Source organism: Tamandua tetradactyla, chromosome 2 (genome assembly GCF_023851605.1).
Source record: "Tamandua tetradactyla isolate mTamTet1 chromosome 2, mTamTet1.pri, whole genome shotgun sequence".
In the NCBI taxonomy this organism is placed as follows: Eukaryota; Metazoa; Chordata; class Mammalia; order Pilosa; family Myrmecophagidae; genus Tamandua; species Tamandua tetradactyla.
Genome location: NC_135328.1, coordinates 4,084,810 through 4,107,733, shown reverse-complemented (window position 1 = coordinate 4,107,733; position 22,924 = coordinate 4,084,810). Strand labels below are relative to the sequence as shown.

Here is a 22,924-nt window from a genome sequence, read left to right as displayed (position 1 = left end):
TTCAGAAAGTAAGAAAAACACTTCTCACTCAGTTCTATGCATTTATCTTGACAATAAAAATGTTTAAATGAATCTTGAACTTAGCTGTGAATCATATAAGTTAATTAAATTTCATGCACATCTTGAGTAACTAAACACTTTTAAATGAAATTTTGTCCAAGAAAGCAGTGATCACATCTTATTTAGTTTCAGAACTCAACTCAATAACTTGTATACAATTAACTTGAGGTACTAAAAACTCCTTTAAAAAACCTCTCTCTTAGAAAGCTGTGAATCACATATGATACCTAGATTCAGACACTAGATGAAATGCAATTTTTTTCACTCACTTCTATGCACTTCTCTTGGCCAAAAACAAAAAAACAAACAAACAAACAAAAAACACTGATTAGATCAAACATCCCCTAAGAAATCTATGGATTACCCATGTTACTTAGCTTTGGAAAAGGAGGGTAACACATTTCACTACTTCTCTTGGCTTTCTAAACACTCTTTACATGAAGTTCTCTTAGAAAGTTGTAAATCACCTATGTTACTTCATTTCAGAAAATGTGTGAAAATCATATGTCACTCAATTATATTAACTTATCTTTGCTTATAGAGCTATTATGCACATACTATACTTCATTTTGGTAAATTGGGCCAAGCACATGTTCACATGTGTTCCCTTCCTAAAGCTGCTGGAATGCAATATACCAAAATGAATTGTCTTTTACAATGGGGATTTATTAACTTACAATTTGTAATTTTTATACCATGAAAATGTTCAACTAATGGTATCAACAAGGCAATTCCCAGATTCTGAAGACATGCTTCTGGCCTCCAGGATGCATCTGTCACATGAGATGGCATATGACCATCATCTGCTGCTCTTTCACTCCTGGGTTTCATTTCTTATAGCGTCTTGTTCCAGTGACTTCCTCTGCGAGCTTCTATGGGTCCTCTCATAGATTCTCCAGGGCTTTTCTCTACGAACTTTTCTTAATTTCATCTTAAATGACAAAGGACCACCTTGGTGTAACTCTTCAATTGAAACAACCTAATCACCTACAGTAGTGGATTAAAAGAACACAGCCTTTTCTGGAAACAAATAACAGTTTCAAACCACTGCAACACACTTCCAAGTACATATCATGGCTGTTAAACAGTCTTCATATTAAAAATTTGTTAGAAAACTGGGTCACCAATGTCCCTTAGTTTTAGAAAATCAGTGAAACATGTTTCACTCAATTCTATGCATTGATATTGGCCTGAAACCACTAAGATAAAAAATTTTCTTGGAAATCCTGTGAATAAGTTCTCTTACTTAATTTTGAAAAATATGTGAAACACATTTACTTCTACATTCTTATCCCAGTTTTCTAAACTTTCTTTACATGAAACTTTCTCTTAGAAAACATAATCACCTATACTCCTTAATCTGAAATTCATTTCTGTACTTATCTTGGCCTACACAGTACACTGTTTAGATCAAACTTGCTTAGAAACCTTTAATCCTCTATGTAACAGTTTCATAAAATATGAGAAATGTGATTTACTCAAATTTTTGCATGGCTCTCAGTTTTCTAAATACTCTTTACATTAAAATTTCTATTACAAAAGTGTGACTCCCTAATGTTACTTAGTTTTGGAAACTGTATACACTTCTGTATCTTGGCCAATAAAACAGTTGTTTGTAGTTGTAAATTCAGTCAGTGAGATCATGTTTTGATGTGAAATATTCTCAGATTATCAATCGTTAGATAAAACTTTGTCATGGAGAACTGTGAATCACTTATGTTACTTTCTTTCAGAAATTAGAAAATTTATGATGATCTCACTTATATTCATTATCTCAGCTTATAAAACATTGTATAGATAAGATGTTCTCTTAGAAAACTGAATAACATATGTTACTTATTTTGGGGATTGAGTAAATGGAATATTTCACTCACATCTATGCAATTATATTGGTATTCTAAACACTATTTACATGCAACACTCTTAGAAAGTGGCAAATCATCTATGTAACTTGGTTTCAGAAATTGAGTGAAGTGCATGCTTTTCTCACTTCTAGAACTGTATCTTGGCCTGTGAAAACACTCTTTACATGACATTTTATCTTGCTAAAGAGTGGTTTTATTTACTCTGAAATATTATTTTCCAACAAATTACTCCTTGGATCAAATCTTCCCTTAGAAACTTGTGATTCAACAATGTTACTTAGTTTCACATACTGAGTAAAACATACATATCATTCACAACTATACCATTATCTTGATTTGTTAAAATATTCTTCACATGTAGTATTCTCTTAGAAAAATGTGAATCTTTTATGTTAATTAGATTCAGTACCTAAGTGCAAGGCACTTACCAAGGCCTACAAAACACTACAAGATAAAATGTTCTCTCTAGGCAGGGTAAGAGGGTGGCATAATGAGTTGTGGAATTTAGTTTGTCTTCCAGAGAAGCTAGTAAATAGCAGCCAGAAACTGTGTGGAACAACTGCTGGGGTACATAGGTGAAAAGACATACACTGTACACCAGTCTGGAATGGGTAGAATGGCTGAGATCCCACACAGCAATGTAAGTCTCTCAGTCATTGGAGGCTGGCACTCCTCCTTCATGGGCATGGCAGGCTGGTTCCCCAAGGGGAAAGAAAACAGACTTTACTAGTATCAAGGAGTTGCCTCAATCGAGCTCCAGCTGCAGAATTAATTAACAAGTTCTGACTATTGAAAACAGGCCCCAAGCACAGATAAACCTGGAGTAAACACTGAAGGACATAGAAGATTTTGCCCCAGCAGAGAAGGGGTGGGGCTGATAGAAACAAAAGATAAGAAAAAAGAGGGTTTTTGAGATGGGCAGTGCAAAATACTGGAAAAGTGCTGAACCCTAAGAAAAGGGGGCACATGGAGCCTAGGGACATATATAGAGCCATGTACCAACTCCAGCTCTTAATTAGCAAAACCAGGAGCAGGGGTTGTGCTCTGAAAATAACTTTTTTAATCTTCTTAAGCAATTATTAGATAAGTGTGAACACACTCAGGCTCCAGCACTGCCCCAGGCAAGGGCGGAATTAAGGCATGTCTGACAGACAAAATAAATAGGAAGATGGAGATAATTCCAAGAAAAGAGGGTAGATCTGAGCTCAAGAGGAGGCCCTCCATCAGAGAATTCAGGCCCCAGGGGCTGGAAAACAGAAGCAACCAAAGTTCATCTGGATCCTCAGCGTCCCTCTCAACCACGCTCCTGGCAAGGAGAGGCTGCTGAAATTGAAGGCATCACATCAGTTTACACTGATGGGAATCTGTGGGCAGACAAGCACTGCATGCTGGGCAGAATGGGAAAATCACAGAATCTAGAGCCTTCATAGGAAAGTTTGAAAATTTGCTGGGTCTCACCCTCAAAGAAACCTGATACTAACTACTGTCTCCTCCTGAGATGTAGGTGTGTCTGATCTGGGAAAATATGACTGGGGCCTAAAGGCTTCATATAGGCAGGATAAGAAACAGAACAACAAGGACAGAAAAATTCTGATCACTTAAATAGAACCTATGCTGAAGGTCTAGAATAAGCTGTACAATGCCAAAGGATAGAGGACAAAGCCATCCAACAAGAAAACCCTAGGTAAAAGAGTGAAAACAACCTCTAGAGTAAACTAGCAAAATCAAATGCTAGACAACAGCAAAAAATAGCAAGTCATATTAGGAAAATTGAAGGTATGGCCCAGTTAAAGGAAAAACCAACATTTCAAATAAGATACAGAAATTGAAACAACAAATTCAGGATGTTCCAACAGACATGCAAAATCTCATCAAAATTCAAATCAATTAATTGAGGGAGGACATAAAGAAGACATCGGGTGAACATAAAGACGAACTCAAAAGTTTGAAGAAACAAATTACAGAACATAAGTGAATGAAAGACATGATAGAAAATATGAAAAACACAATGGAGACCTATAAGAATAGATTTGAAGAGGCAGAAGAAACAATTAGTGAACCAGAGAACAGGACATCTGAAATCCAACACACAAAAGAAAATATAGGGAAAAGGATGGATAAATATGAGCAGGGTCTCAGGGAATTGAATTCCAAAATAAAGCACACAAATGTACATGTTATGTGTGTCCCAGAAGGAGAAGAAAAGGGAAAAGGAGAAGAACGGCTCATGGAGGAAATAATCACTGAAAATTCCCCATGGCTTATGAAAGACATAAAATTACAGATTCAAGAAGTGCAGGGCACTGAAAATGGAATAAATACAAATAGACTCCAAGTGTCTTGGAGTTAAGACACTTACTAATCAGATTATCAAATGTCAAAGACAGAGAATTTTGAAAACACCAGGAGAAAAGCAATCCATCACATACAAGGGAAGATCAGTAAGACTGTGTGAATTTCTCCCCAGAAACCATGGAGGCAAGAAGGCAGTGCTATGATATATTAAAGATTCGGAAAGAGGAAAACTGCTAATCAAAAGTGATGCGACAGTGGCTCGGTAGCAGAATTCTCGCCTGCCATGCCACAGACCCAGGTTCAATTCCCAGTGCCTGCCCATGCATAAATAAATAAATAAATAAATAAATAAATGCAAAATATTTTCAGATAAACACTCCCTGATAGAGTTTGTGACTACAAGACCGCCTCTATAAGAAATACTAAAGGGAGCACTACAGGCAGACAGGAAAAGACAGGCAAAAGAGGAATGGGATAAATGAGATCTCCCTAAAATTAAACACTTTTTTGTATCAAAGAATTTGTCAGGAAATTAAAAAGGCAGCCTACGCAATAGGAGACAATATTTGGAAACCACATAACAGATAAGTTTTAATATCCAGAATACATAAAGAAATTCTACAACTCAACAACAAAAAGACAAACAACCCAATTTAAAAACTGGCTGAAGACATGAACAGGCACTTTTCATAAGAGTAAATACAAATGACTAAAATGCACATTAAAAGATGCTCAACTTCACTGGCTATTAGAAAAACGCATCAAAATCACAACGGGATATCATCTCACCCACTAGAATGGCCATTATAAAAAAACAGAAAAATGACAAGTTCTGGAGGATGGGGAGAAAGAGGCATACTTATCCATCGTTTATAGGAATGCAAAATGGTGCAACTGCTCTGGAAGGTGGTTTGGTGGTTCCTTAGGAAGCTAAATATAGAATTGCCATATGATCCAGCAATCCTATTACTAGGTATATATTCAGAGAAAATGTAGTTAAGGACACAAATGGGCATTTGCACACCAATGTTTATAGCAGCATTATTCATGATTGCCAAGAAATGGAAACAGCCCAAATGTCCATCAACAGAAGCATGGCTTAATCTCTGGCATATACATACGATGGAATATTAGGCAGCTGTAAGACAGAATGATGTCATGCACCATGTAACAACGTGGATGAGCCTTGAGGACATTATGTTGAATGAAATCAGCCAGAAACCCAAAGATAAATTCTGTATGGCCTCACCAATATAGATTAATATTAATGAGTGAAGTTTGAGAGTTAAAGTCAAGAACACAGGTTATTAAGAGATAGAAAGAGGATGGAGATTGGGCATTTAGTGCTGAAGGAGTACAAAATGTGCAACAGGACTGATTGCAAAAATTTAGAAGTGGATAGCACAATATTATCTGATAGTAGCACAATAATATAAAAACACTGAATGAAGCTGAATGTGATTATGGTTGAGGGAGAAGGGCTGAGGGCATGTATGACACCAAAAGGAAAGACAGAGGATAAAGACTGAGATGGTATAATGGGAATGCCTAAAGTGGACAATGATGGTGATTAAATGTACAAATATAAGAAGGTTTTTGCATGGTGGAGAACAAATGAATGTCACATTACAAGTTGTTGAAAATGGGATGTATACAGGAAAAAACACAATCAATGAAAACAAGGGTCTATAGTCAACAGTAACATTGTAATATGTTTCCACTGAGTAACAAAGGCATTCCTGGCAAACTAAATGTTGACAAGTGAGGAATTTGGGGGAGGATTCTGGGATTCTTTCTGGAGGGAAAGGAAATGTCTTTATATAGATAGTAGCAGTGAAGGCATGGTTGATTGCTTAGGTTGGATTGTATGATGTGTGAATAAAACTTTTAAAAATTAGCAGAGAGAAACAACGGCTAGACAACAAGCAGAGTACCTATTCACTGTTAGTGGGGAGACTGAGAGGTGCAATCCCTCTGAAGGTCAGTGTGGTGGTTCCACAGGAAGCTAGGGGTGAGGCTGCCATATGATCCTGCAACCGCACTGCAAGGTATAAACTTGGAGGAACTGAGTGGGGACATGGACAAACATTTGCACACGGGGTTTATGGCAGCAATGTTTGCAATTCACAATTGATGGATGTGGCCTAAGGGTACAATAGGGTATGGAAGTGGCAACTGTGGTTTATACATACAACAGTCTACTGAAAGGCTGCAAGAAGGAATTAATTTTTGAGGCTTATAACTAGGTAAATGAACCTTGAGGACATTACGTTGAATGAAATGTCAGAAACAAAGAGACAAATATTGTCATGCATCACCCGTATGGACTAACTAAGCATACAAGCTTGAAGCATTGAAGTCAAGAGCATGGATTATCAGGTTGGGGTCTACTGTAAAAGTTCCTAGATTGCAAACTTTTAGGGCAGTCACATCTACTCTGCAGTCATAACTGTTATTTTTAATTGTTGAGATACTAAGCTCTTTGTGCATATCTTGGTCATTCCCTGAAACTTCAGGTATTTATGTGACACCTGAAACTTGGGATTAGGGCTCTGAAACTATGAACGTCAGCATCACCCCATACAGAAACAGTTTAAAAAGTTGAAAAAGTGATCAGACTTTGACTAGAGAATGAATGAAGTTGATCTGGGTAGGACTAAGGAAATCAGAATACACGGTAAAGAATGATATGGTCCGTATTTTAAAACTTCTTAAAACTTCAACTCCTGTGTGTGACCAAAGTGAGAGATGTTTATTAGCTGCAAAATTGATATTTCAGATAGCAAATTATCTAATTTAACTTGCATGGTCAGTTTATTCAGACACCATAATTACCTGGAATCTTGAATAGGGCTTGAGATCTTGCTAGTTTGTACAAGTTACTGTGATGCCCCAACATATCCCAGAGTGATCTGGGCAGATTATAAAAACTTATTTGCAAAGTCTCCTTGGGAGACCAGGGAGAAAGGAGGAAATATTAAACTTCTCCATCTGGGAATCTTGATGTTTTCTCAAGCAGTGGGGACAATCAATGCAATCAGGCCATGAAATAGGTTGAGCCCTCAATCTTAGGTTTTGCCCCTATGAAACTTATTCCTGCAAAGGAGAAGCTAAGCCTACTTATAATGATACCTAAAAGTCACCCCCCAGAGAACCTCTTTTGTTGTTTAGATGTGGCCTCACACTCTAAGCCAAATCAGCAGGTGAACTCACTGTCCCCTCTCCTGTATGGGACATGACTCCCAGCAGTGTAAATCTCCCTGGTAATGTGGGACATGACTTCTGTGATGTGCCAGGACCAAGTATCACGGGATTGTGAAAGCTTTCTTGACTAAGAGTGAGGAAGAGAGAAGTGAGATAAAATAAAATTCGGTGGTTGAGAGATTTAAAACAGAGTTGTTAGGTTATCCTGGAGGTTATTCTTATGCATTATATAGATATCCCTTTTTAGTTTATGCTGTATTGGAGTGGATAAGGGAAGTGCCTGAAACTGTTGAAGTATATTCCAGTAGTCTTGATTCTTGAAGATGATTGCATAACTGTATAGCTTTTACAATGTGACTGTGTGATTGTGAAAACCTTGTATCTGATGCTCCTTTTATCCAGGATATGGACAGATGAGAATAAGGATAATAAATAAATAAATAATAGGGGGAAGAAGGGGTAAAAAATGAAACACTAGTGGTCAATGAGGAGTGTGGGATATGGCATATATGAGGTTTCTCTTTTTTCTTTTTTTTTTTTCTGGAGTGATGCAAATATTCTGAAAACGATCATGGTAATGAATACACAACTATGTGATGATATTGTGAGCTGCTGATTGCATACTATGGATGGATTGTATGTGTGCGAAGATGTCTCAATAAAAATATTTTTAAAATGTTCTCTTTAGAAAGCTGAGAATCTCCTATCTCACTTAGCTTTGGAAAATGAATTAAGCACATCTTTTGCTCACTTCTATGTATTTGTCTTTTTCTAAACACTCTTTAAATGACATTTTCTCAGAAAGGTATGAATCCTTATGTTACTTCATTTTGGAAACTAGATAAAACACGTTTACTCATTTCTTTGCACTTAACATGGCTATTAAAATTTTTTACCTGAAGCTTTCTCTTAGACAACCGTAAGTCACCTGTGTCACTTAGTAAATTGAAAAATGGATGAGATGCATGTTTCACTCACTTCTACACACTTATATTGTCCTGAAAACACTGCTCAGGTAAAATATTTTCTTAGAAAGCTGTGATTCATCTCTCTTGCATGGTTTTGGAAAATGTCAGTCACTTCCAAACAGTAATCTTGGTTTTCTAAACAATCTTTACATCAAATTTTGTCTTAGAAAGATGTGAATCACCGATATTACTGAGTTTCAAAGCAGAATGAAATGTACTTCATTCACTTATATGTTCTTGTCATGGTTTGCTAAGCAAGCTCTAATGAAATTTTCTGTTAGAAAACTGTGAATCATCTACACTTCTTAGGATATGAAACTGAGTGAAACACAGGTTTCACTCATTTTTGCACTTATTGCCTATAATAATGGCAATATAATTGCCTATAATTGGCCTATAATGCAGGTTTTTAAACATTTTTAATTGTAAAAATATAACATATATGCAAAGCAAAGAAAGAAAAAAGCAATAATTTTCAAAGCATACTTCAACAAGTTTTTACAGAACAGATACCAGAGTTTGTCGTGGGCTACCATTCCACCATCTCTGATTTATGCAGGGTTTCCCAGATGGGAGAGTGTAGTACCTCCATATATATATATATATATATCTCCTCTTCAGACCTTCAAGGGACTGTACCAATCCTTTTAATTATCACCATAGTTTGAGAGGTATCTTTAGCTGCTCCCAAACACAGAGGCTAGAAGGAATATTAATATAGTGATTCAGCAGCCATACTCAATTGTTAAATCACATTTTCTCTGTTATACCTCCTCTTTCTCCTTTAATCCTTTTCCCAATCTATAGGAATCTTTGGGCAATGCTCATTCTGACTGTATGGTAGGATAAAATAAATTGATAATCTTGGAGAGGTTGATCCCTCTGAGTTTCAGGATTTATCCGATCTATGAATCCTCTGGGAATTATATGTTCCAGGAAGGCTAATAGTGCATGAAACATTTATAGTTTGATCCCTAGGTGTTCTTAACATTTAACAGGAGTGGTGTTGATTGGGTTTAGCAAACCGTGGCAATTATCTAATGAAGCTAGTATAAGAGTAGCCTCCAGAGTAGCCTCTTGACTCTATTTGATCTCTGTTAGCTACTGATGCCTTATGTTACTAAACTTCTTTTCCCCTTTTGTTCTGGAGGTTGTTGTTGATCCCATGGTGCCACAGCCAGACTCATCACAGGGAGTCATGCCCCTGTTGTCAGGGAAGTTTTTTCCCCGAATGACTTATACCATGTAAGGGTGGAGGGCAACAATTTTCCTTGCAGAGTTGGGCTTAGAAAGAGGGAGGCCAGATCTGAGGAACAAAGAGGCTTCCCAGAAGCAACTCTTAGGCCTTGATATGGGTAGTCTTATCTTCTTCTCTACAGATAAGGGCAAGCCTCAAAATCCAGGGCTTGGCCTATTTTCTTGGGAGTCCCCAATGGTTGAGAGGTACCCAGGGTTTCCCAGATGGGAGAGTGTAGTAGCTCCATATATATATATATATATATATATTTTTTTTTTTTTCCTTTTCAGACCTTCAAGGGACTTTACCAATACTTTTAATTATCTGCCTACTATAGTTAAAGAGCTATCCAGGCATTGCATTAAGCTATACAGAATTACAAGCTCTTGTTACCATTCTGGATTCCAGGAGTTTGGGTTGTTTAAACGAGCTATTCAGAAAGGTTGATTTAGATTGTGTGTTACAGAGTATTTGGGTTCTAGACATAACAAACCTTTCTGCCTTTGGTCTCATATGTAGGTAGAGGTTTAGAGTACATGCACTATCATCTTTTACCCTGTACTCTGATTTACCTTAGTCCCAGCTGGTTGAATTTATTTTTAACTCTAATTGTGATCTTATCTCTTTTTCAGTTACTTTAACTGTTATTGTAAGTAGTTACACCAACCTTCAGGGATGCACACTGCATTTCTGGGCCTCAGGTGTCACAGACTTACCCAAAGTTCCAGAGAAATACCAGCTGATAACCATATAGCTCAATGTCCCAGAATCTAGAAATACATTTACAATTTCAGGCTAAATTTAGCTGCTATAAAGGCTTACAGTCTAGGATCCCATATTATTACAGGTATTTTCTGAGAAAGACCTTAGCACATTTGTTATTTTTTTCCTGGCTTATTTTGCACAGCACATCGTCCCCAAGGTTTATTCAGTTCATTGTGTGCCTCTCAGCAGCCTTCCTTTTTGTAGCCACACCATATGCTATCATTAAATGTATCACTATTTGTCATTACTCTTCTCAATCATTATATCCTTTGGCTCCCTCTATCTATTGGGGATCATGGATAATGTCCAAAATAAGCCATGTCTTACAGTATCCTCACTTGGTTGAACAATCAGCAGCACTCTAAATTTTAGGAAATTTTCATTGTTCCATAGAAACAAAGATCTGCAAACATAGCATCACTAAATATCAAATTAAAACTATCCTTTATCACTTGTCCCTATCCCCCCAATTAGTTGCCCCTGGTCATACTATAGTCTTGTTGATGCCTTCCTGTTAATTATTGACCATAGCATGCATTTTTCACTTTCCCCTATATCCCTCTAGTACTGACTCTTTGTCCACTGTTGAACCATTGAAATAGGTCATGTGAGAACTTTAAATTGTAAATTTAATCAGTGGGACACACGGCACTATACATTCCCTTTCACTCATATTCACCTTCAATATGTCAACATTACTTGTAAACCTGCTAATCAGTTACCATCACTTCTACCCATTCCCATGCGTTTACAAAGAATCCATACTCCTACCTTGAATCTTAACATTTACTTTTGGCATGATGCCCTTGTTACATTCAGTGGAAGCATACTGCAATGTTACTGTTCACTATAGATTGCTTGCTTTTTCCTGTATATCATCCACTTTCAAAACTTGAAATGTTGACATTCATTTGTTCTCCCTCATGTAAAACTCTAGGCATTCCTATGTTATACCATCTCAGCCTTTATCCTCTCTCTCTCTCCTTCTGGCTTCATAGTGTCCCAGCCCTTCTCCCTCAATTATATCAACATTCAGCTTAATTCACTGTACTTACATTATCGTGCTACAATCAGGTAGTATGGTGCTATCCATTTCTGAATTTTTATCATAAGTCCTGTTGCACAATCTGTATTCCTTAATGTTTTCTTGTATTTAGATTCAACATATTTGAGTACCCTTTCCTCTATCTTTCCTTTACCTCTATGTCTGCTCTATTCTACAGTGTAGCCTTTCAGATTACCTTTACCAAAGCCATAATGGTGAAATCATATAGCATCTATCCTTCTGTGTCTGATTTGTTTCACTCTGCATTATGTCTTCAAGGTTCATCCACATTGTCGTATGATTCAGGACCTCATTTCTTCTTACTGCTGCATAAAATTCCATCGTATGTATATACCACATTTTGTTTATCCACTCATCTGTTGATGGGCACTTGGACTGTTTCCATCTTTTGGCAATTGTGAGTACGCTGCTATGAATATGGCATGTGTCATGGTTAGGTTCATGTGTTAACTTAGCCAGGTGGTGGTGCTCATTTGTCTGGTTGGGCAAATGCTGGCCCATCTGTTGTCATAAAGTCATTTCATAGAATTAAATCACGATCACATTGACTGCATCCACAGCTGATCACATTTGTAATCAGCCAAGGGAAGTGTCTTTTGCAATGAGTGATGTTTAATCTAATCACTGGAAGGTTTTCAAGGAGGATTCAAAAGAGACCATCTTTCTTCCTGCTTTGGCCAGCAAGCCTCTCCTGCAGAGTCCATCCAGACTCTTCATCAAAGTCATCAGCTTCACAGCCTGCCCTACAGATTTTGGACTCTACATTCCCATGGTTACATGAGACACTTTTATAAATTTTGTGTCTGCGGATATTTCCTGCTGATTCTGTTTCTCTGAAGAACCCTAACTAATACAGCTTGGTACCAGGAGTGGTTCTTAAGAAACCGGATCTTAGAAATGTTTTTTTATGAATCGTTTTCTACTCTGACTGGACTCAAAGCCACTAAGGACTCTGATTCCCATAATCAGAATGATACTGCCAATCCATGGGGTGAGTTGGCAAAAGAGAGTCAAAATATCACCATTCGATTCTTCTAATGCTTCACTTGTATGAAGCCAGGCTCTGGGGAATAATGTTTTTGACACCTTTATGGAGTTTGTGGAAATAGGAGGCATAGAGATGTTGGCTGCTTGTTGTTAGATACACTGTATACATTAATGAGTGAAAGGAATGGGCTTAAGTCTTCAAATGAGAAGCTTACATGCTGTCTGACAGATATAAATGTTTCTATGAGTGTCCTGAAGGAAAAATCTTATTTCTTATAGCCATAGACTTGCAATTCCAAAAATCAGATTCAGAATCTTATTGTTAGAGTAGCACCTTTACAACATAAACTGAAATCTTAATTTTGCATGGTGTCTGTCATTAAAGTGAGGGCATTGATTGGAAAGGTGAGGGACCCTGAAAAAATGGTGACATATGGATTGATAATGATGTTGGTGGAGAGGTTGAAACCCTAGGTCATGCTGAGTCTTCTCTAGATAATCCTGTAATAGTTTGCCCTGAGGTCATAGCCGCCCCACCTCTAGCCTTCGCTGAAGAGTTGGCCACCCCACCTCCACCTGAAAGGATTAGCTCTAGAGTGATTAATCATGTTTCACCAGATGAAACTGCAAATGAATGCCCTGAAGCAAAGGGCATGGAAGTTACTTCTAATTCTTTTCATGAACCACCCCCACCAACCCTCATTTCTTTAGGACTATAACTAGACAAAAGTCCCAATAGGAGCCAAAAGGTGAGGTATGAAGTATCACCCATGAGGAGATATGTTATACTCCAAAAGAACTGTGTGCGTTTTCCAATTTATATAGACAGAAATCAGGAGAATATGTGTGGCAATGGATTTTAAGAGTGTGGGATAATGGTGGGAGGAATATAAAGCTGGATCAGGTTGAATTTATTGATATGGACCTACTAAGCAGAGATTTTGTAAGCAATGCTATAGCTCAAGGGGTTAGAAAAAGCATTAACAGTCTGTTTGGATGGTTGGCTGAAACATGGATCAAATGGTGGACGACATTACCTGAGGCTGAAATGCCAGAACTGCTCTGGTATAATGTAGATGAGAAGATCCAGAGGCTTAGAGAGATTGGAATGTTAGAGTGAATTTGTGATGGAAAGCCTGCTCTTACACCACAGGAATGTCCAGAGGATGCACCTTTTACCAGAACTGTAAGAAACAAATTTGTGAGATTAACACCATCATCCCTGAAGAGCTCTGTAGGTCAGGTATTACTGTGGGAACTGCTGTCACTGAGCTGGAATCCTTAAACACAATGGAGATGACCAGATCCTGAGTTGGCAGGGGTCTGTGTAGCAAACTTAATTGCCAAAGACAAGGTGGATGTGGCTATCATAATAGCAGACTCAAAGCAGGAGTCAAAATAATCTAACTCGCAGAGACTTGTGGCATTGGCTAGTAGATCATGGAGTACATAGAAGAATAGATGGGTCTTGGGGGATGACAGTGGATCATCATAAGCTCAACCAGGTGGTAGGTAACTCCAATTGCAGCTACTGTTCTGGATGTGATCATTGCCTTAGCAAATCAATACATCTCCTCATACCTGGTATGCAGCTATATTGATTTTGCAAACACTTTTTTCTCAATAGCTGTTAGTAAGGATCACCAGAAAGTTTGCTTTCAACTGGCAAGGTCAGCAATATACTTTCACTGTCCTACCTCAGGGGTATATCAACCCTCCAGTGCTATGTTATAATCTTGTCCACAAGGACCTTGATCATTTGTCCCTCCCACAAGACATCACACTGGTCCATTATATTAATGATATCATGTTGATTGGACCTTGTGAGCAAGAAGTAGCAACTACTCTAGACTTACTGGTAAGGCATTTGCTTGTCAGAAGATGGGAGATAATTCCAACTAAAACACAGGAGTCTTCTGCCTCAGTGAAATTTCTAGGTGTCCAGTGGTATGGGGCGTGTTGAGATATTCTTTCTAAGGTGAAGGATGAGTTGCTGCATCTGGCCCCTCCCACAACCAAAAAAAAAAGAGGCACAATGCCTAGTTGGTCTCTTTGGATTTTGGTGACAACATATTCCTTATTTGGGCATGCTACACAGACCCATTTATCGAGTGGCAGAAAAGCTGCTAACTCTGAGTGGGGACCTGAACAAGAGGAGGCTCTGCGACAGGTTCAGGCCACTGTACAAGCTGCTCTGCCACTTGGACCATATGATCCAGCAGATCCAATGGTGCTGGAAGTGTCAGTGGCAAATAGAGATGCTTTCTGGAGCATTTGGCAGGACCCTATAGGAGATTCACAATGCAAACCCTTAAGATTTTGAAGCAAAGTTTTACCATCTGCTGCATATAACTACTCTCCTTTTGAGAAACAGCTTTTGGCCTGCTACTGGGCCTTAGCAGAGACTTAATGCTTAACCATGGGCCACCAAGTTACCATGAGACCTGAATTGCCTATCATGAGTTGGGTGTTGTCTGACCCATCAAACTAGAAAGCTGGGCATGTACAGCAGCATTCCATCATAAAATGGAAATGGTAAATACAAGATAGGTCCAGAGCAGTCCTGAAAGCACAAGAAAGTTACATGAGGAAGTAGCCCAAATGCCCATGATTCCCATTCCTGCCACATTACCTTCTCTTTCCCAGACCAGAGCTATGGCCTCTTGGGGAGTTCCTTACAGTGAATTGACTGAGGAAGATAAAACTTGGGCCTGGTTTACAAATGGCCCTGCACACTATGCAGATACCATCTGAAAGTGGACAGCTGCAGCACTCCAACCCCTTTCTGGGATGTCCCTGAAGGACAGTGGTGAGCAGAAATCCTCCCAGTGGTCAGAACTTTGAGCAGTGCACCTGGTTGTTCATTTTGCTTGGAAGGAGAACTTGCCAGAGGTGTATTTGTATACTGATTCCTGGACTATTGCTAATGGTTTGGCTGGATGGTCAGGGACTTGGAAAGACCATAATTGGAAAATTGGTTACAAAGAGTTCTGGGGAAGAGGTATGTGGATAGATCTTTCTGAGCAGGCTAAAAATATGAAGATATTTATGTCCCATGTAAATGCTCATCAGCAAAGGAAGATTTTAATAATCAAGTGGATAAGATGACCCATTCTGTAAATGCCAGTCAGACTCTTTCCCCAGCAACTCCTGTCATTGCTGAATGTGCTCATGAACAAAATGGTCATGGTTGTAGGGATGGAGGTTATGCATGGGCTCAGCAACATGGACTTCCACTCACCAAGGCTGACCTGGCTACAGACACTGCTGAGTGCCCAATCTGCCAGCAACAAAGACCCATACTCAGTCCCCAATATGGCACCATTCCGAGGTGATCAGCCAGCTACATGGTGCAGGTTGATTACATTGGACCACTCCCTTCATGGAAGGGACAGTGATTTGTTCTAACCGGAATAGATACATACTCTGGATATGGGTTTGCTTTCCCTGCACACAATGCTTCTGCCAAAACTACCATCCGTGGACTTACAGAATGCCTTATCCATCATCATGTTATTCCACACAGCATTGCTTCTGATCAAGGACCCCACTTCTCAGCAAATGAAGCGTGGGAATGGGCACATGCTCATGGAATCCCTTGGTCTTACCCTGTTCCCCATCATCATGCTGGATATGGGTTTTTCACATATGCTCTTTATGATATTGAGAAGGTTTCCTTCTATTTTTGTTAATCAGGAAAGGATGATGGATTTTGTCTAATGCTTTTCCAGCATCAATTGACATGATCATGTCAACTTTTCCCTTTTGATTTTTTAATGTACTGTATTACATTGATTTTCTTGTGTTGAACCACCCTTTCATTCCTGGTACAAATCCCACTTGGTCATGATGTACAATTCTTTTTGTGTGTCATTGAATTCGATTCAATGTTAAGAATTTTTGCATCTTTTTTTTTTCATTAGGGAGATTGGTCTGTAATTTTTCTTCCTTCTAGCTCCCAGTTTTGGTATTAGAGCTTCATAAAATGAGTTAGATAGCTTTTCTTCTTCCCCTAAAAATTTTAGAAGAGTTTGAGAAGGATTGGTAGTTGTTTTTGGAATGTTTGATAAAATTCACTTATGAAGCCATCTGGCCCTGGGCTTTTTACAGTGGTAAGAAAAATGGAATCTGATTGAATCTTTTTACTTGTAATTAGTTTGTTGAGATCTATTTCTTCTCAAGTCAGCATAGAAATTTCATGCATTTCTAGGAATTTTTCCATTTCATCTAAGTTGTTTAATTTGTGGGCATGTAGTTGGACATATTTTTCTCATGATTTTTAAAATTTCTTCAGGATCTGTGGTAATGACCTCCCTCTCATTTCTGATTTTCTTTATTTGCAGCTTCACTTTTTTCTTTTTTATTCTAGCTAAAGGTCCATCAATTTTATTGACTTTCTCATAGATGAACATTTGCTTTTTTTTTCTCTGAGACTTTCTATTGTTCTATTTATTTCCAGTTTGTTTGTCTATGTTTTAATCTTTATTCCTCTTCTTTTATTTGTTTTGGGGTTAGTTTGCTGTTATTTCTCTAACTTCTTCTTGTGAGCAGTTAAGTCCTCCAGTTTTGTTCTTTCTTGATTTTTAATATAGGCACTTAATGCAATAAATTTCCCTCTCAGCACTGCCTTTGCTATATCCCATGTGTGCTTTTTGTTTGTTTGTTTGTATGTTTTGTTTTTTGACATGGGCAGGCACCAGGAAGCGAACCCGGGTCTCTGGCATGGCAGGCAAGAACTCTTGCCACTGAGCCACTGTTGCTTGCCGCATCCCATGTGTTTTGATGTGTTGTATTCTCATTATCATTCGTCTCCAGATATTAACTGATTTCTCTAGCAATTTCTTCCTTGACCCACTATTATTCAAGAGGGTGTTGCTTAATCTCCATATATTTGTGAAATCTCAGGTTCTGTGGTGATTGTTAATTTCAAGCTTCCATCCCCTTGTGGTTGGAGAAAGTGCTTTGGATAATTTCAATCTTATTAAATTTATAAAACCTCAGTTTGTGTTCCAGCATATGATCTATCCTGGTGAATGTTCCTTGTGTGCTAGAGAAGAACATATATCCTGCTGTTTTGGAGTTAATTGGCCTATATATGTCCGTTAGGTCTAATTCATTTACCCCACTGTTTAGGTTCTCTATGTCCTTGCTGATCCTCTGTCTGGTTAGTCTATCTATCATGGAGAGTGGTACATTGAAGTCTCACACTATTACTGTTGAAACATCAATTGCTCCCTTCAATTTTGCCAATGTCTGCCTCATGTGCTTTTGAGCTTCTTGACTGGGAGCTAAACATTTATGATTGTTATTTCCTCTTGGTGCATTTCCCTTTTGTTTTTTTTGAAATAGTTGAGATTTTATTCTAATAGCTATAATTACAGTGCTTGTTTGTCGAAATGAAAGCTGAAAACAAGTATACAAAACAGTTGATTACTAATTGTGTATTGAAAGCAGTAAGAGGTTCCACAACACCAAATAAACCAGTTCTGAGGTTGTTTTTCCCCAAGATAAAGTTTAACAGCTCCAGCTTCTTCAGTGTTTATCAAAATACAAAAGAAAAAAAGGATAGAGGTCATCTTTTCCTGACGGCAAATCTGACTCTGGCAGGAGGAGGGAGTGAAAGCTACTTCACACAAATACAGACAGGGGTGCTCCAAGACGGGCTGTGCGTTCTAGAATGGAATGACTTTCCAAACTTGCATGCGTTTCTGGTGGTGAGACCGTAGGGCCCCGAGATCTGCTCTGAGTAAACGCTGGGAATAACAGAGGCTCTCTGCTCTGGCAAGTGGTTTCAAACAAAAGCACCACACATCTGACCAAAATAAAAGGCTGGTGGCTCCCTGCTTTCTTCTAAACTGAGAGCCAGAGGCTGCGGCCATGCCCGAGGCCAGCGCAAAGGCCCTCCTGTGGGGCCTCGAGAGGCCCAACATCAGTGGTCTGGGCACAGTGGGGGGTCTAGGGCCCAAGACCCGATGGAAGGGACGCTGGTCTCATAGTGGCCAGGGCCACGCCACAGCCTCAAACCTTGTTTCCTAGGTAACCGTGTGAGCACAAGTACAAGCACAAACTCTATGAAATACAGGATGATCCAAAGACGAAGCGTAATTACAGGGATCTCTATTGTGACCATGCAAAATTTGATCGTGGGTTTGATTTGTGTCACCTTCTCTCATTCCCAAAGGGAAATACAGACGATCAGATGGACTAGTATTCAGGTCGTTACTGCAAAATCTACATTAGGCATATTTCTCCCTTCTGTGTGTTCAAGTGTTCTCCTTATCTTTTATTTTTAACTATTTAAAAAAATGCACTGAGTTTTTGGGTTAAAAACAAACCACCAAAATAGATCTCAACACAGACCTAAAGCCAAAAGGAGGCACCCTTGGCTCTTCTAACACAGTAACCCCTGGAAGCCCAGGTGCCAGAGTGCCTGAAATCCCTTCTCAGTACTAAACAGTGAGTTGATTTTCCTTTTTTTTTTACAATAAAAAAAGCTGAGTAATATTGCATAGGAGTACCAGAAACTGCCTCATTGGAAACAAAAACTATTTACATTAAATAAAAAACCTGTTTGCAGGCTGCGTCTGCCACATTTACAGCATGGTGCAATACATACTGTGACCAAAACCCATGGAAACAGCTTCTGGCACTCAATACCACAGAGTAGCACAGTTTGCCACATGAGAGTAAAGCGGAGGGCGAAGAGGAGGAAGTAAGAGGGAGAGGAGGGAGAGGGAAGAGGACACGGTCTCGGTTCACTTCTGGTTTCGGAGCTGATTGGACAGCCAGTCCAGTCCTTCGTAAAGCCCATCCCCACTGGTGGCACAGGTGGCCTGAATGTACCAGTTTCTGTGGCGCAGAGAACGCAATCCCAGGTTATCTGTGATTTCAGCAGCATTCATGGCATTGGGAAGATCCTGCTTGTTAGCGAACACTAGTAAGACAGCATCCCTGAGCTCGTCTTCCGCCAACATCCTCATGAGCTCTTCGCGGACCTCAGTCACACGCTCTCGGTCATTGCTGTCGACCACAAAGATCAGACCTTGTGTGTTCTGGAAATAGTGGCGCCGCAGAGGCCGAATCTTATCCTGGCCACCCACGTCCCACACGGTGAAGCTGATGTTTTTGTACTCTACAGTTTCCACACTGAAACCTGTAGTGGGAATAGTAGTTACTATTTCACCAAGTTTCAATTTGTACAAAATAGTAGTCTTCCCTGCAGCGTCCAGGCCAACCATGAGAATGCGCATTTCTTTTTTGCCGAAAAGGCCCTTGAAGAGATTAGCAAAAATATTCCCCATGCGTGTAGACTGGTGTAATCAACACTGGCCAGAGAAACCCCTCGGCAGCCGCAGCGGCTGCTGCTGTTGCTGGTGCTGCTGCTCCGAGCCAGGCGTTGGTTTCGCTCCCACAAGATCGCATTTCCCTTTTATTGATATGTAGTGTCCTTCTTTGTCTCTTATGTCTTTACATTTAAAGTCTATTTTGTCTGATATTAATAAAAACTATTCCTGCTTTCTTTTGGTTACAGCTTTCATAGATCTTTTCCCATTCTTTCACTTTCAATGTAATGGTGTCCTTGAGTCTAAGATGTGTCTGTTACAAACAGCATACAGATGGATTATACTTTTTAATCCATTCTGCCATTCTGTATCTTTTACTTGGTGAGTGTAGTCATTACTGTACAAAGTAATCACTGTAAAAGCAGTACTTGAATCTACCATCATATCCTTTGGATTTTATTTGTCAGATCTATATATTCTTTTTCTTCGCTCTCTTTTTATCCTTTAAAAAGAGATAAAATACTGGTATTTTTCAATTCTGTACCCTCCTTCAATCCTCCTCTTTTTTTTTTCAGCTGATAGAAATCCTTTTAGTATTTCTTGTAGGGTGGGTCTCTTGTTGACTAGTTCTCTCAATCTTTGTTTGTCTTTGAAGATTTCAATCTCTCCCTCAATTTTGAAGGATAGCATGTTGTATAAAAAATTCTTGGCTGAAAACCTTTACTATTCAGGATCTAGATTATATCATGCCAATGCCTTCTTGCTTCCAATTTGCCTGCTGCATAGTCTGAAGTCAGTCTTATGTGGTTTCCCTTGTATCTAGTAGGTTGCTTTTCTCATGCTGCCGTCAAGACTTTCTCTTTCTATTCAATGTTTGACAGTTTGAATAATGTCTTGGAGTAGGCCTATTCAGATTTATTCTATTTTGAGTTCTTTGGGATTCTTTGATTTGTGTATTTATGTCTTTTATAAAGGTTGGAAAGTTTTCTCCAAGTATATCCTCAACTACTTTTCCCAGTCCTTTTCTCTTCTTCTTCTGGGACACCAATGATTCTATTTCTGCACCTCTTGTTCTCTATTATTTCCATATGACCCACTTCAGTTTTTTTTCCATATTCTTCCCATTTGTTCTTTTATGCCCTCTAGATCAGTTGTTGTCTTCTAGCTCATTTATTCTTCCCTCTGCTTCTTCAAACCTATCTTGTCTCTAACATATCTCTAATTTGGTCTGCTGTATCTTTCATTTCTGTGAGAACTACCATTTTTCTCAAAATCATTCAAATTATTCTTTGAATTTATATCTTTTAAATATCCTTGAGTAGTTGTTCCGTATTCTGTGTCCATGCTGGAGTTTTGATTTAGTCATTTAGCTGGGCCATTTTTGCTTGGATCTTCATGTGTTTTGTAATTTTCTGTTGTGTTCAGGCATTTGACTATCTTAATAAGGTTATTTTGCAAGTTGGTTTTCTTCACTCATCTAAAGTTTTGCATTTACTTGATTTCGTGTTGAAGGTTTCCTTTTGCACTTGGTTTGTCAGTTATTTCCCCCAAGCCAAGGCTTGGTTCTCATGTAAACTTCATCTTGAGGTTCTATTAAAAGCTAGGCCAGGGTGCATAGGTACTTACTTCAGTGGTAGAACAGCCACCCATCTCAGGTGGGTTGAGACCCAGGCTCAACTCACCCCATGCACCACCAAAAAAGAAAAATAACAATAAGAAAATAAAATAAGAATATAATAAAAACATGAAAAACAACAACAATGAAACACACTTCTACAGTAGTAAGCCCCAAAGTCAGAAGGAGATTATATTGGGAATGAACTCAGGATGGTTCCTAACAAAGAGAGAAAAAATTTAAGAAAAAAATAAAAATAAAATAGTATACCAAAAAAATATATATAAGGAATAAAAAATAATCAATAAAAATACAAATATATTAAATATAAGTAATAAAAATAAAAAATTTTAAAATATCAGTACTACTACCAATAAAAATTTTTGTATAGAAAAATATATTTAAATAAGGGGAAAAAGCAAAAATAATATTAGGAAAAAATTAAAACCTAGGAAGATAGGGAATTAGCCTGCCTTCACTTACTCCTTCTCACCAGCTGGTGGTGATCCTAAGGCACCTCCCTCAGGCCCACTCCTGGACTGTAGCTGCTGCAAGATGGGCATGCACTTTGGGGATGGGGGCTGCTTCTGTCTCATGAAGGCAGGGCAGGACTGGGACAGCCAACCAGAACCTGAGGGATCAGCTGACTCGCAGCGCCCGGGCCCACTGCAGCTGCCAGACACAGCTAGCATGGGGCCAGCTAATTCTGGCACCTGGGGAGGCAATCAGTCCCAGTGGATGATTAGGTCCACTTCTGGGGTCCCCATGGGTGCTGCTGACTATGAAGCTTCTCAGGGAAATTTTCCTAGCCAGTGGGTAGGGCATGTCAGAGTGGAAGGGTGGTCAGTTTCCTCTGTTCCAAACCTCCGCTCATGCCAGAACCCACTCCCAGTGAGGATCTAAAGCTACCTAGAGACTCTCTTTGGTTACTCACACCCTGGGACTGCAATCCAGTCATCTCCCCATCCCCTATTTTGTTCCATGGAGCAGAAATGAATTCAATCCACTCTGCTCCACTATCTTCCTGGAAGTCTATAATACAGTTTGATCCAAGTTTCTCTTATAAATTGTTAGGTACAGGGTCGTTAAGGATTCTGGATGAGACAGCGAGTTAAAGATTAATAGATTTATTGGGGAAGAGAAAGCAGGAAGAAGCAGAAGGGAGGCACTGACACAAAGGTTTGTGGAAGTTAGAAAAATGCTCTGACGCTTTGTTATTGGAGCTGTGTTTTAAAGAGGCCAGGAGGAGAGGGTACCCACTAGGTGGTGTGTTGTTCCATGATTGGATGGGGGCCTGTTGACTGAGGGCATGATAGATTGCTGAGGTATTCTCTTTTGATGTGCAGGTGCATGTATCAGGCAGGGTAAGATGCTGGCAGGGGAGGGTGTTATCAGCAGCGCCATCTGGAGGATACAATACTAGCTAATATGGCACTTGGTTCATATCTGGGTCCTTGGACCTGCCAAGGATGCTGAGGAGGGGGCTCTACATCAAGAGTTCCTTTTCTTAGAATTCTTTTTCTGAAATTCAACAGAAATCTGTTTATCACTTATGTTACTTTGTTTCAGAAAATGTGTG

General features: G+C 39.1%; 1 pseudogene; it reads right to left on the bottom strand.

Moving 5' to 3' along the window:
* Positions 1-17,872: 17,872 nt before the first annotated feature.
* Positions 17,873-19,861, bottom strand: LOC143665542 (ADP-ribosylation factor 1 pseudogene; annotated as a pseudogene).
* Positions 19,862-22,924: the final 3,063 nt, after the last annotated feature.